General features: G+C 27.3%; 1 long non-coding RNA gene across 1 annotated transcript; it reads right to left on the minus strand.

Annotated features, from left to right (window-relative positions):
- Positions 1-1489: 1489 nt before the first annotated feature.
- On the minus strand, positions 1490-3648 carry LOC129960788 (uncharacterized). Its single transcript, XR_008783685.1, has 3 exons — positions 2956-3648; positions 2345-2831; positions 1490-1549 (listed from the first exon to the last, which is right to left on the minus strand). It is a non-coding gene; the product is annotated as an uncharacterized LOC129960788 (long non-coding RNA).
- Between the last annotated feature and the right edge of the window lie 10800 nt (positions 3649-14448).

The following is a 14448-nucleotide window of genomic DNA, read 5'->3' on the forward strand; positions in this document are numbered from 1 at the left end:
ATTATTAAGTTCATCAGAAAGAAGGCAGATTTCATTCTACATTGACAATGGTATGTAACAGAGATTTTAGATATAATTCAAATATAATAACAATTGAGCATAGTTTCCGTGTTATGCCAAAATAATCAACTTTACATTTTGAAATATCTTATATTCTAAAAAAGCAATATTTTCAGTTTTTAATTTTATAAAAAGGCTGAGAAAAGAATATCCTGGAATGAGAAACATATTCAGTCTTAATAACACACAGAAATATTTGAAATCAAAAGACATAGTCTTAGAAGTATTTTTTTTAACACAAACATTTTATGTGAACGGTAGAATTAGGAGTAAACCATTAAAATGAGATCTAATATTCCATTGCAGCATCAAGCATAAAGAATGAAGAACACAAATAGAAAGTGGCAAGAAGCAAAAAACTTTGATTTTATACCATAAGTTCATGACTTGTTGTATCTAGACACATTTCTTGAATTCATGAACAAAGGTCCAATTTATAATTCATGTTACTTTTTTCCGATCTCTTACATTAGAACACATTTAAATATGAACCCAAAGTGGTAATGAAATAAAAAAAAAACTTGACAATATCAAAGAAAAAAATATATAGACACCTGCCTCTTAATGTCTTAAGATTAGTTTAGCTCCTTTTTTGCATTTCAACTAAGTTCCTATCATAACATTTCATACCTACAAAAGGAAATGCAAAAAATGTTTATATTCAACAAGCAGTATTGTTAAAGAAATGTTAAACAGAAACACATTAGGCCATAAATAATTATTTTTAAAAATTAATACAATTAAATATTTACACATCAAACCTCAATCTCAGTTTTTCGAAATACAGATTAATTATTAATTTCATCAGAAAGAAAGCAGATTTCATTCTGCATTGAAATTAGTATGTAAAAGAGATTTTAGATATAATTAAAATTCAAATGTAATAACAACTGAGCATACTTTTCTTGATATGCCAAAAAAATAAACTTTACATTTTGAATTACCTTATATACTAAAAAAGCAATATTTTCAGTTTTTAATTTTATGAAAAGGCTGAGAAAAGAATATACAGGAACGAGAAACATAATCAGTCTTAACAACACACAGAAATGTTCCAATGTTTGAAATCCAAAGACATAGACTAAGAAGTATTTTATTCAATACAAATATTTTAAGTGAACGGTACAATTAGGATTAAACTATTAAAATAAGAAAAATGAGATCTAATATTCCGTTGCAGCAGCATCAAGCATAAAGAATGAAAAACACAAATAGAAAGTGGCAAGAAGCAAAAAACTTTGATTTTATACCATAAGTTCATGACTTGTATCTAGACACATTTCTTGAATTCATGAACAAAGGTCCAATTTATAATTCATGTTACTTTTTTCCGATCTCTTACATCAGAACACATTTAAATATGAACACACAGTGGTAATTATATTAAAAAAACAACAACTTGAAAGTATGAAAGGCAAACAAAAACATACACACCAGATCAATGTCTCAAGATTAGTTTAGCTCCATCTTTGCTATACAATTTTCATATCTATAAAAGGAAATGCAAAAAAAAAAAAAAAAAAAAAAAAATGTTTAAATGCAACATGCAGTATTGTAAAAGAAATGTAAAAAACAAACACAATAGGCCATACATAGGTATTTTTAAAAAATCATACAATTAAAAATTTATACGTCAAATCACAAACTCAGTTTTTCGAAATGCATATTAATTATTAAGTTCATCAGAAAGAAGGCAGATTTCATTCTACATTGACAATGGTATGTAACAGAGATTTTAGATATAATTCAAATATAATAACAATTGAGCATAGTTTCCGTGTTATGCCAAAATAATCAACTTTACATTTTGAAATATCTTATATTCTAAAAAAGCAATATTTTCAGTTTTCAATTTTATAAAAAGGCTGAGAAAAGAATATCCTGGAATGAGAAACATATTCAGTCTTAATAACACACAGAAATATTTGAAATCAAAAGACATAGTCTTAGAAGTATTTTTTTTAACACAAACATTTTAAGTGAACGGTAGAATTAGGAGTAAACCATTAAAATGAGATCTAATATTCCGTTGCAGCATCAAGCATAAAGAATGAAAAACACAAATAGAAAGTGGCAAGAAGCAAAAAACTTTGATTTTATACCATAAGTTCATGACTTGTATCTAGACACATTTCTTGAATTCATGAACAAAGGTCCAATTTATAATTCATGTTACTTTTTTCCGATCTCTTACATTAGAACACATTTAATATGAACACAAAGTGTTAATTAAATAAAAAAAACCTTGAAAATATGAAAGAAAAACAAAAATATACACACCTACCTCTTAATGTCTTAAGATTAGTTTAGCTCTGTAGCATTTGGTTATAGCGAGGACCAAACTCACAATGTTTTTTTTTGTAGCCGAGTAATATGACCACAAGACAGAAGTAATTACTCATGTCTCGTAGTTGTTGTCTGACTTATAAAGCGCCACCACATTACTCCCCCTCGAGTGAGTCGGAGGTGAGACAAACGATATTTTGTCCTGTTTCTTGCTGTTACTAGAGGGGATAATGGCTGTTGAGCCTTACCCATCTTTATTGTCTAAATATTTATCAGCTTTTTTTATCCTCAGTTATATATTATTATGAATCATGATTTGTTGTATCATTTCTTGAATTCACAACACAAAGTGGTAATTAAATAATTAAAAAAAACTTAAAAATATTAAAGAAAAACAAAAAAAATACACACCTGCCTCTTTATGTCTTAAATTATTTAGCTCATTCCCTGCATTTCAACTAAGTCCCTATCATAACTTTTCATACCTATAAAAGGAAATGCAAAAAAAATGTTTATATTCAACATGCAGTATTGTTAAAGAAATGTAAAACACAAACACATTAGGCCATAAATAATTAATTTTAAAATTTGATAAAATTAAATATTTACACATCAAATCCCAATCTCAGTTTATTCAAAGGCCCGCCAAGGTAAAAAAGAAGGCATAAGTGAAAACACACAAGTCCGAAGTGATTACCAGCATCTAAGAAACGTAAAGTAAGCAGAAGACCAAAGCGTTCACCCACACCTAAGAAACGGATATCCACAACTCCTCCAAGGAAAAAAACAACCATGTACCAGGAAACCATCTAAAAAAAGTTGCCAAAATCAAGATTACTGTAAAATTAATAAATCAAGCTGATAAATAATAAGCCAATAAATAAATCAAGCTGATAAATAATCAACCAAAAAATAAATAAATAAAGCTGATAAATATTCAGACAATAAAAATGGGTAAAGCGCAATAGCCAATATCACCACTAATAACAGCAAAAAACAGGACAAAATATCGTTCGTTTCACCTCCGATTCACTGGAGGATGAGTAATGTGGTGATCAACGTTAATCAAAACTCGAGTCCAATATCGAAGAACTCATCTTTAATTCCCCAACCTTAATGGCAAACGATTGCCACAATTGTGGCGAACGTACTCTATTTCGAAAGAAATATTAAGCAAATCCAATCTTAATATCACAGAGATATTACTCAGATACAATTTATAACTGTCAGAGTTGCAGCATGCCCATCTAAGCTGGAAATAAAAATAATTTAAAATTGTAAATGTATACAATAAATATTTCATTTTTTCAGTTCACTTCGCTATCCTGAAATTAATATCTTTCACCACAAATGTAAGTTACATTTTTTTTTTTTTTTTTCTTATTCATCGCTTTGCACCATATACATTTGTATAAATTTACTTATTACTTTTTTAGTTAATTCTCTTAAAGTTGCTATTTCAAACTTCACCATAAATTATTAGTGCTTATAAGAATATTACAACTATGATAAGTAATAACGAACATTGTTACTTTTCCCCATATTTCACCATTTCAGGCAAACCATTAAGAATATGAGGGTATTAAGTTATTTCCTTACTCCCTGATTAAACATTTAGAGTCCCTTAAGGTAATATAAGTTTCTTAGGCCTTTGATTTGGCAAATTCGAACTTCCTGAAAAGTTAGAGACTTAATTAAAGAAAAGTTAGACAAATAATTTTACTATTGTTATTTTTAAATTTTTGTTCCAAATATCTGTTATTTCAATCATATTTTTAATTAAAATTTATTAATTAGTATTAAATGCAAAATGTATTAATTGTAACTAATATTTAAATAACTAATCGAAGTAACGTGTGATTGAATTAATTTATCGATTTGAGCTCACTTCTTGAATATGATTTTTAAAACTATTTATTTCATTTCTTTATTGGAGTAAACAATTTTCTGAAAAAATTTGAATTATAAATACATGTCATTTCTTTAAAATGTTGACTTTAGTTCTCTATTCTACCTGCAGATGGCGCCAGCAGTAAACAGAATATATGCAATCAAAGTCATGTCATAAGGAATGGTTTATGGAATAGTGCATCGTCAAATGCGAGTATCGGAAAGTCAAGGTCACTCCCATGAAGTGGAGCGGTGCCTTCGCACTTTCCTGTGAAGCCTCACACTTTCCAGCGAAGTCAAGGCTCCGATAAATTTCAGTGATATGCAATACAACGATACGATAATTCCAAGAATAACCGGTCCGTTCACTTCAGTGGGTAAGGGACTTTCCCTATGCATGATTGAACTCTTGTTAGAGAGCTTCCATTGGACAGATCGTATCGATTGTTACTTTCTAACGAGATCCAAGACCTGTTATCGGAATATCACCAGTAAGATCGTATCAAGAATTTGAATCACACTCCGCTTTGAAAAGTATTGATCACTGTGACTTTTTGACATTGGTTACATAATAGCCGGTCGTAAAATATTCGTCATCCCTACTAAAATCAGGCAATTTTCTTTTATTTTAATTATTTGTGTGAGCAGTTTTATGTAGCAAATTCCCATAATCTGACAAAACATTTTATTACTGATTATATATATAATAATGATATTTAAGTTGATAATCAATAAAACAGTTTGTTAAAATATTAATAAACGACAATATTATTATATTTAGTTCGAAATTATTTTCAGAATTTCGAATTAAATTTTTAAAACGTTAAAATGAAAAATAATTGAAAATGCCCCTCTTTGTTAAATAAATTTTAAATTGTTGAAAGTGATTAAGGTTTCAATCAGCTCCAATAATCAATATTATCATGTACATAGTAAATGTTCCATTCTTCTTTCTATTCAGGTGATATTAATTGGCATTTACCATGATCTTTCATGGCGGAGAAAGAAAAGATTTTATTTCGTTTTTTACACAGAAAAAAATGAAAGGAGTTGCTTAGAGGGGGAAAAAATGAGGAGGCCCAAGTCACAAATATTCCTATTACTTTTGTTTTCAGCTAACATTAAATAGTCATTTAGACCGTACGATATAATTTTCGATATTAATAAGTTTTGTATGGATTGCGGTGTTCCTCAGGTATCGTTCTAATCATTTAATTATGGTTCAAAATTCCTAGGTCCATATAAAAACAGACATAGGATAAATTCTAAATGGGATGTCATTTTTACTAAATGAATATGAATCCCTTTTTGAATCACGAAATTTTAATAATCCTGTTCTGATGAAATCGATAATAGAAATCTCTGTGTCATATCTTTATTTGGAGAATTTCTGATTAAAAATTTATTGAAATTTCAAGAGGATGATCCATCACTTACGGCAACATATATTTAAATTATTCGCTCTAAAATTTGGGATGCCAAGACACCTGGTATAAAAGTTGAGACCATTGCGAAACTGGGAAATAATTATTTCGCATTTTCATATACTATTTTGTATCATTTGTTTCTGGTTTGCTTTTGTTGTATTAAATTATATCTGTGTTCGCAAAAAAGGAATTAGAAAATTTTGCGATCCTTCTTGATATTTGTACTTATAATTTAATATTCCCACATCTAATGAGTTAAACATCGGTTCAAATTGAAATTAATAAAAAATGCAATCATTATGAAATCCAATTAAAAATAAATTTTTTTTCTGAACCAAACTATGGTCTGTGTAATTTCTGTAAGCGTTTCAAGGACACTCGTTTTCCGTACTATTCTCCTTCTCAGTTGCCCTGGTTTCGTCAAAGCTTGTTTTTTTCCACGTCAGTACGTTTCAGTAAGGTCGTTAAGCTGACAGTACCTTAACAGCCGTGTAAAAAAAAAAAAAAAAAAAAAAAAAGATTGACAGTGTTATCTGCCTCAGCATTACGACGCAGACAACCAGTACCGAGGTAGAAAACCTAACCTTGAACCGCCCAGAGAAAATACATAGATTATAATATTTTGCGGATTCTTTGTCTCGATATGTTGCTGAATGTAACTCTCCTAAGACATTTTTATATTAACCCTTTATTTATTGAAGGGACTCTTAAATCTCCTCATTTTTCTCATGACATACAGCATTAATATAAATACTTTGAAATCCACGGGGTCATTATAGTCCAGTTTCACAAAGCTTTATTTTCAGTTCATGGATTGCAGCACATGTGTGCGGCACTATTTGAAATATATGTCTCATTAAGTGGAAGATATGAAATGAATGCTTTTAGGGAAGTTAAGCCAAGACAGCATTCAAAGTGTGTAGAATGATATTCCTGCTTGTAAATGATAATTTTTTTTTTTTTTTTTTTTTTTTTTTTCTAAAATCATAAGAAATCTGCTTTCTGATCACAAGAAAGAGTGATAAATAAAAAATATTGAAAAATGTTTTCTATATTTTGAGCAAAATTATTTAATACATTTATTGTTTAATTTTTTATATATTCCAAATTACGATTGAAATTTCAAATATTACTCTAATATTTGACATTTTAATAGTAAAAATACAATATTTACATTACGGATCTTCATCGGGAATTCGTTTAAAATGCCGAAGGAGCAATTTATAATTAGTCAATGTTGATCCAATTTCTCATCAGAATGTTAGCTTCTATTTCACGCTGCTCTCTTACTGCTAAGAGACGTATGTCTCTTTGCTCTAATTCTGCAATGGATGATGATGAATAGCTTTAACAAAGGCAAGATGGTGAAAAATAAATTAAGACAAAGAACAACAACAACAGCAAAATAAAGACAAAAAATCAAGACGATTAAAAATTCCAGACATTGCTTTTTAAAGTGAAAATTAACATCACTTGAAGAAGCAGAATCCGAATTTTTTACAATAAAACTGTCTAAAGACATTGGTCTTAGGATAGATACACTTTGAAATTTGGCGAAAATGAAGCACAGCATTATTCGTAAATTAATTAGTGTGTATAGCTACTACCTTATCAGGCTGATAAGACAGTAGCTTTCAGCATTGCCCTTATTTCACTGGAATGCTGCTGCTCTGTTGAAGCTATTATTTTCTTTTTTCCAGATCAAATCTCCTCTGCAACTTCTTGGTACGGTACAGAACACACTTCCATAAATTTTTCCGGAGTTCTTTCTATATTCTTCCGTCAGCTCAATGATGTCGTTGCTATCAATCTTTGGCCACATAATCATGCCTTCTATTTTTCAGAAGAAAAAAAATTGAATTCGTATGCGTAAAATATAGTTTATACCTTCTTCCATAATTCAAAGTCAGACGTATAGGAAGATACATAAAAATTCCATCTGAATACCATTAAGATCTAGAAGAATATCGGCATTGAAGTAAGTTGAATTCAGTACTTCTCTAAAAGAAGCTGAAAGACGAGAGGTTTCCTATAAGAATCTGTTTAATTTTGATGTACTAAGAATAAGGAATTTTTTTTTTTTTTTTGCACTATAATTTTGTTTCTTTGTTACATTTTGTCGATACCACAAAACATATTTATGATATCACACATCATAACTAAATCTTTCATTCGGTGTCAAATCGTACTTGGTTTGTAATTTCGCTACAATTCAACTTCATTTTATTGAAACATAAAGATATCTCTCTACAGAGATTACATATTCATTTGAACTTGAAATAAAAATTGATGTTCAATATACATTTTCATTTTTCAATTATTGAAAAAAATTACTATCTGCATTTTATTTACAAAACTGTTTAATCATTGTGTGAATATTTAAGAAATTATTTGCAAATTACTACCATTTCATTTTATTTATAGCATGATAAGTCTAATTTTTATTATTTGGAGGCATTTTTTTTTAATTGTTAGGTGTTTACTTTTATTTTGTTTTGTTAAATGCTTAGAATGAATTTGATTATTTGTCACATTTTATATGATACCAAGTATCATAAATGATTTACATGAATATTAAATTGGACTTTATGCAACTAATAACTTAAACAATCTGATTGATTTTGCTCCTAGGTCAGCATATTGGCCTAATATTATAAAAATATGTTTAATTTTGATTTACTAAGAATTTGGAATAATTAATTTTTTGCACAATAAGTTTGTTTCTTTGGTACATTTCGACAGATACCACATATCAAAGATAATTTACTTAATTATTATACAACATATTTTCAGTGAATGTCTCGTTAATTCTTCATTAGCTGTCAAATCATGTTTAGTTTTTAATTTCACTAAAATTCAACTTCATTCCATTGCAATATAAAATTTCTCTCTATGCAGATTACATAAGCATTTGATCTTGGAATAAAAACTCATGTTCAATACAAATTTTCATTTTCCAATTATTGATTTAAATTACATACAGCCATTTTATTCACAAAAGCAATTAATAAATGTATATTTAAGTAATCAGTTGCAAATGATTATCATTTCCTTTTGTTTATAGCACGAAAATTCTGGGTAGTTTCAGGCTGTGGAAAATGTTTTCCATAAAAGTTAAGGTTTGTATATTTTACTACTAAAAATATTCTCCATTTATAAATTTGATTTTCTGTTATTATTTGTTATTAGATACCAAGGATAAGATACAAGAATATTAAAATGGAATTCATACCATTGGTAGCTTAATAATAATTTGATTTATTTTGCTTCTAAGCTAACAAATTGAACTAATATTATAAAAATATATTTAGTTTTGATTCAATAAGTATTTTATTTCTTATTTATTTTTTTGCTCAATAAGTTTGTTTGTTTTTTATACATATTGAATAATACAACATAACAAAACTAACTCGCATAGTTATTATTTTGCAAATCCTTGATGACGTCATTTATTGTTCATATGGTGCCTAAACTTCATTCCGTTTTTAATTTCTGCATTGAAAATGCAGCTTTATTCAGTTGCAATATAAAGTGTTCTCACCATGTAGTTTACATATTCATTTGATCTTGGAATAAAAACTGATGTTCAACACACATTTTCGTTTTCCAATTATTGATATGAATAGCATATTCCCACTGTATTCAAACAACAGTTTAGTAGTTGTATCAATATTTAAGAAATTAGTGCAAATTATTTTGATTTCATCTTATTTACAGCACATATGATTCAACTTTTCAATTTTTAATTTGAATTTTCTCTTCAAATTCAAGTCAAAATTTCTCTTGAAATTATTCATGTGTTTTATTTTATGTTGTTAAATATTTAGAAAAAAATTCTTCTCTCTTTTAATGGATTTGACAACTTGTTATATTTTATTTCATAATAAGGATCATAAATGATTTACACCAATATCAAATTGGACTTTATATCATTGATATCTAAATAATTTGATTGACTTTGCATCTAGGTCAATGGATTGAACTAATATTTTCTAAATATATTTAATTTTGATTTACTATGTATTTAGAATATTGATTTTTTTGCACAATAAGCTTGTTTCTTTATTACATTTTGATTGATACAACATAACAAAACTAACTTGCATAGTTATAAAATCGAACATCCTTGATGACCTCATTTATTGTTCATATGGTGTCAAAACTTCATTAGTTTTTATGTTTTAAAAATTCAGTTTTATTCATTCGCAAAATAAAGTTTTCTCTCTATGTAGATTACATATTCATTTGAAATTGTCACATGAAACAAGTTCCAGCAAAATTCACTTACTTGTTGGAATAAAAAAACTCATATTCAAGACACATTTCATTTTTTTAATTATTGACGTAAATTACATTCTGACTATTTATTTCAACATTTGTTTAAAGTTTCTATGAATATTTAAGAAAAAATTTGCCAATTATTATTATTTCCTTTAATTTTAAAATAATGAGTGATTTTAATGCTTGGAGACTAATATTCTTATAATACTGCAAATATGGCTTTATTTAAATTTTCCTTATCCCACATTTTGATGGATTTGTCTGCTTTATTTTATATGATACCAAAGAACATAAATAATTTACATCAATAATAAATATTAATATCAGAGTGTATGTAACTGAGATTATAGCTAAAATTAAAATTCAAAACGTAATAACAATTTGTCACGCTTTTCTTAATCTCAGAATAACACTTTACATTTTTTAATATATTGCAGTATAAGAAGAAATATTTTCACAGTTTTTAATTTACTAAAAGCTGAGAAAAAAAATGTACTCAAAGGAGAAACTTAATTTGTCTTATTATCGCATAGGAATGATTGAAAATTTGTCCTGAAAACAAATAGACTTAGAAGTATTTTCTTTAAATCCAACATTTTAAGCGAACAGTACAATTAGAAATAAACTATTAAAATGAGAATAATGAGATTCAATATTCTGTTGCAGCTGCATAAAGAATGAAAAATACAAATAGTAAATGGCAAGAAGCAAACAACATTGATTCTATACCATAACTTCATGACTTGTCGTATCAAGACACATTTCTTGAATTCATGAGCAAAGATCCAATTCATAATTCATGTTACTTTTTTCTGATCCCTTACATTAGAACACATTTAAATATGAACACAAAGTGGTAATAAAATTTTTAAAAAACTTGAAAATATGAAAGACAACCAAAAATATACACACCTGATTAAGGTCTTAAGATTAGTTTAGCTCCTTTGAATTACAACTTTCATAACTTTCCATACACATAAAAGGAAATGCAAAAAAAAAAAAAAAAAATAAATAAATTCAACATGCAGTATTGTTCAAGAAATGTAAAACAAAAACACATTAGGCCGAAAATAATTATTTTTAAAAATTCATACAATTAAATATTTACACATCAAATCTTAATCTCAGTTTTTCAAAATACAGATTAATTATTAATTTCATCATAAAGAAAGCAGATTTCATTCTGCATTGAAATTAGTATGTAACAGAGATTTTAGATATAATTGAAATTCAAATGTAATAACAACTGAGCATACTTTTCTTGATATGCCAAAAAAATAAACTTTACATTTTGAAATACCTTATATACTAAAAAAGCAATATTTTCAGTTTTTAATTTTATGAAAAGGCTGAGAAAAGAATATACAGGAACGAGAAACATAATCAGTCTTAACAACACACAGAAATGTTCCAATGTTTGAAATACAAAGACATAGACTAAGAAGTATTTTATTTAATACAAATATTTTAAGTGAACGGTACAATTAGGATTAAACTATTAAAATAAGAAAAATGAGATCTAATATTCCGTTGCAGCAGCATCAAGCATAAAGAATGAAAAACACAAATAGAAAGTGGCAAGAAGCAAAAAACTTTGATTTTATACCATAAGTTCATGACTTGTTGTATCTAGACACATTTCTTGAATTCATGAACAAAGGTCCAATTCATAATTCATGTTACTTTTTTCCGATCTCTTACATCAGAACACATTTAAATATGAACCCAAAGTGGTAATGAAATAAAAAAATTTTTTGACAATATCAAAGAAAAAAATATACACACCTGCCTCTTAATGTCTTAAGATTAGTTTAGCTCCTTTTTTGCATTTCAACTAAGTTCCTATCATAAAATTTCATACCTACAAAAGGAAATGCAAATAATGTTTATATTCAACAAGCAGTATTGTTAAAGACATGTTAAACAGAAACACATTAGGCCATAAATAATTATTTCTAAAAATTAATACAATTAAATATTTACACATCAAACCTCAATCTCAGTTTTTCGAAATACAGATTCATTATTAATTTCATCAGAAAGAAAGCAGATTTCATTCTGCATTGAAATTAGTATGTAACAGAGATTTTAGATATAATTAAAATTCAAATGTAATAACAACTGAGCATACTTTTCTTGATATGCCAAAAAAATAAACTTTACATTTTGAAATACCTTATATACTAAAAAAGCAATATTTTCAGTTTTTAATTTTATGAAAAGGCTGAGAAACGAATATACTGGAAAGAGAAACATAATTAGTCTTAACAACACACAGAAATGTTCCAATGTTTGAAATCCAAAGACATAGTCTAAGAAGTATTTTATTTAATACAAATATTGTAAGTGAACGGTACAATTAGGATTAAACTATTAAAATAAGAAAAATGAGATCTAATATTCCGTTGCAGCAGCATCAAGCAGAAAGAATGAAAAACACAAATAGAAAGTGGCAAGAAGCAAAAAACTTTGATTTTATACCATAAGTTCATGACTTGTTGTATCTAGACACATTTCTTGAATTCATGAACAAAGGTCCAATTCATAATTCATGTTACTTTTTTCCGATCTCTTACATCAGAACACATTTAAATATGAACCCAAAGTGGTAATGAAATAAAAAAATTTTTTGACAATATCAAAGAAAAAAATATACACACCTGCCTCTTAATGTCTTAAGATTAATTTAGCTCCTTTTTTGCATTTCAACTAAGTTCCTATCATAAAATTTCATACCTACAAAAGGAAATGCAAATAATGTTTATATTCAACAAGCAGTATTGTTAAAGACATGTTAAACAGAAACACATTAGGCCATAAATAATTATTTCTAAAAATTAATACAATTAAATATTTACACATCAAACCTCAATCTCAGTTTTTCGAAATACAGATTCATTATTAATTTCATCAGAAAGAAAGCAGATTTCATTCTGCATTGAAATTAGTATGTAACAGAGATTTTAGATATAATTAAAATTCAAATGTAATAACAACTGAGCATACTTTTCTTGATATGCCAAAAAAATAAACTTTACATTTTGAAATACCTTATATACTAAAAAAGCAATATTTTCAGTTTTTAATTTTATGAAAAGGCTGAGAAACGAATATACTGGAAAGAGAAACATAATTAGTCTTAACAACCCACAGAAATGTTCCAATGTTTGAAATCCAAAGACATAGTCTAAGAAGTATTTTATTTAATACAAATATTGTAAGTGAACGGTACAATTAGGATTAAACAATTAAAATAAGAAAAATGAGATCTAATATTCCGTTGCAGCAGCATCAAGCAGAAAGAATGAAAAACACAAATAGAAAGTGGCAAGAAGCAAAAAACTTTGATTTTATACCATAAGTTCATGACTTGTATCTAGACACATTTCTTGAATTCATGAACAAAGGTCCAATTTATAATTCATGTTACTTTTTTCCGATCTCTTACATCAGAACACATTTAAATATGAACACACAGTGGTAATTATATTAAAAAAACAACAACTTGAAAGTATGAAAGGCAAACAAAAACATACACACCAGATCAATGTCTCAAGATTAGTTTAGCTCCATCTTTGCTATACAATTTTCATATCTAAAAAAGGAAATGCAAAAAAAAAAAAAAAAAAAAAATGTTTAAATGCAACATGCAGTATTGTAAAAGAAATGTAAAAAACAAACCCAATAGGACATACATAGGTATTTTTAAAAAATCATACAATTAAAAATTTCTACGTCAAATCCCAATCTCAGTTTTTCGAAATACATATTAATTATTAAGTTCATCAGAAAGAAGGCAGATTTCATTCTACATTGACAATAGTATGTAACAGAGATTTTAGATATAATTCAAATATACTATAAATTGAGCATAGTTTCCGTGTTATGAAAAATAATCAACTTTACATTTTAAAATATCTTATATTGCAAAAAAGCAATATTTTCAGTTTTTGATTTTATAAAAAGGCTGAGAAAAGAATATCCTGGAATGAGAAACATATTCAGTCTTAATAACACACAGAAATATTTGAAATCAAAAGACATAGTCTTAGAAGTATTTTTTTTAACACAAACATTTTAAGTGAACGGTAGAATTAGGAGTAAACCATTAAAATGAGATCTAATATTCCGTTGCAGCATCAAGCATAAAGAATGAAAAACACAAATAGAAAGTGGCAAGAAGCAAAAAACTTTGATTTTATACCATAAGTTCATGACTTGTTGTATCAAGACACATTTCTTGAAATCATGAGCAAAGGTCGAATTTATAATTCATGTTATTTTTTTTCTGATCCCTTAAATTAGAACACATTTTAATATGAACCCAAAGTGGTAATGAAATAAAAAAAATTTTTGACAATATCAAAGAAAAAAATATACACACCTGCCTCTTAATGTCTTAAGATTAGTTTAGCTCCTTTTTTGCATTTCAACTAAGTTCCTATCATAACATTTCATACCTACAAAAGGAAATGCAAATAATGTTTATATTCAACAAGCAGTA

The sequence above is a fragment of the Argiope bruennichi genome, chromosome X2 (genome assembly GCF_947563725.1).
Source record: "Argiope bruennichi chromosome X2, qqArgBrue1.1, whole genome shotgun sequence".
NCBI classification, from domain to species: domain Eukaryota; kingdom Metazoa; phylum Arthropoda; class Arachnida; order Araneae; family Araneidae; genus Argiope; species Argiope bruennichi.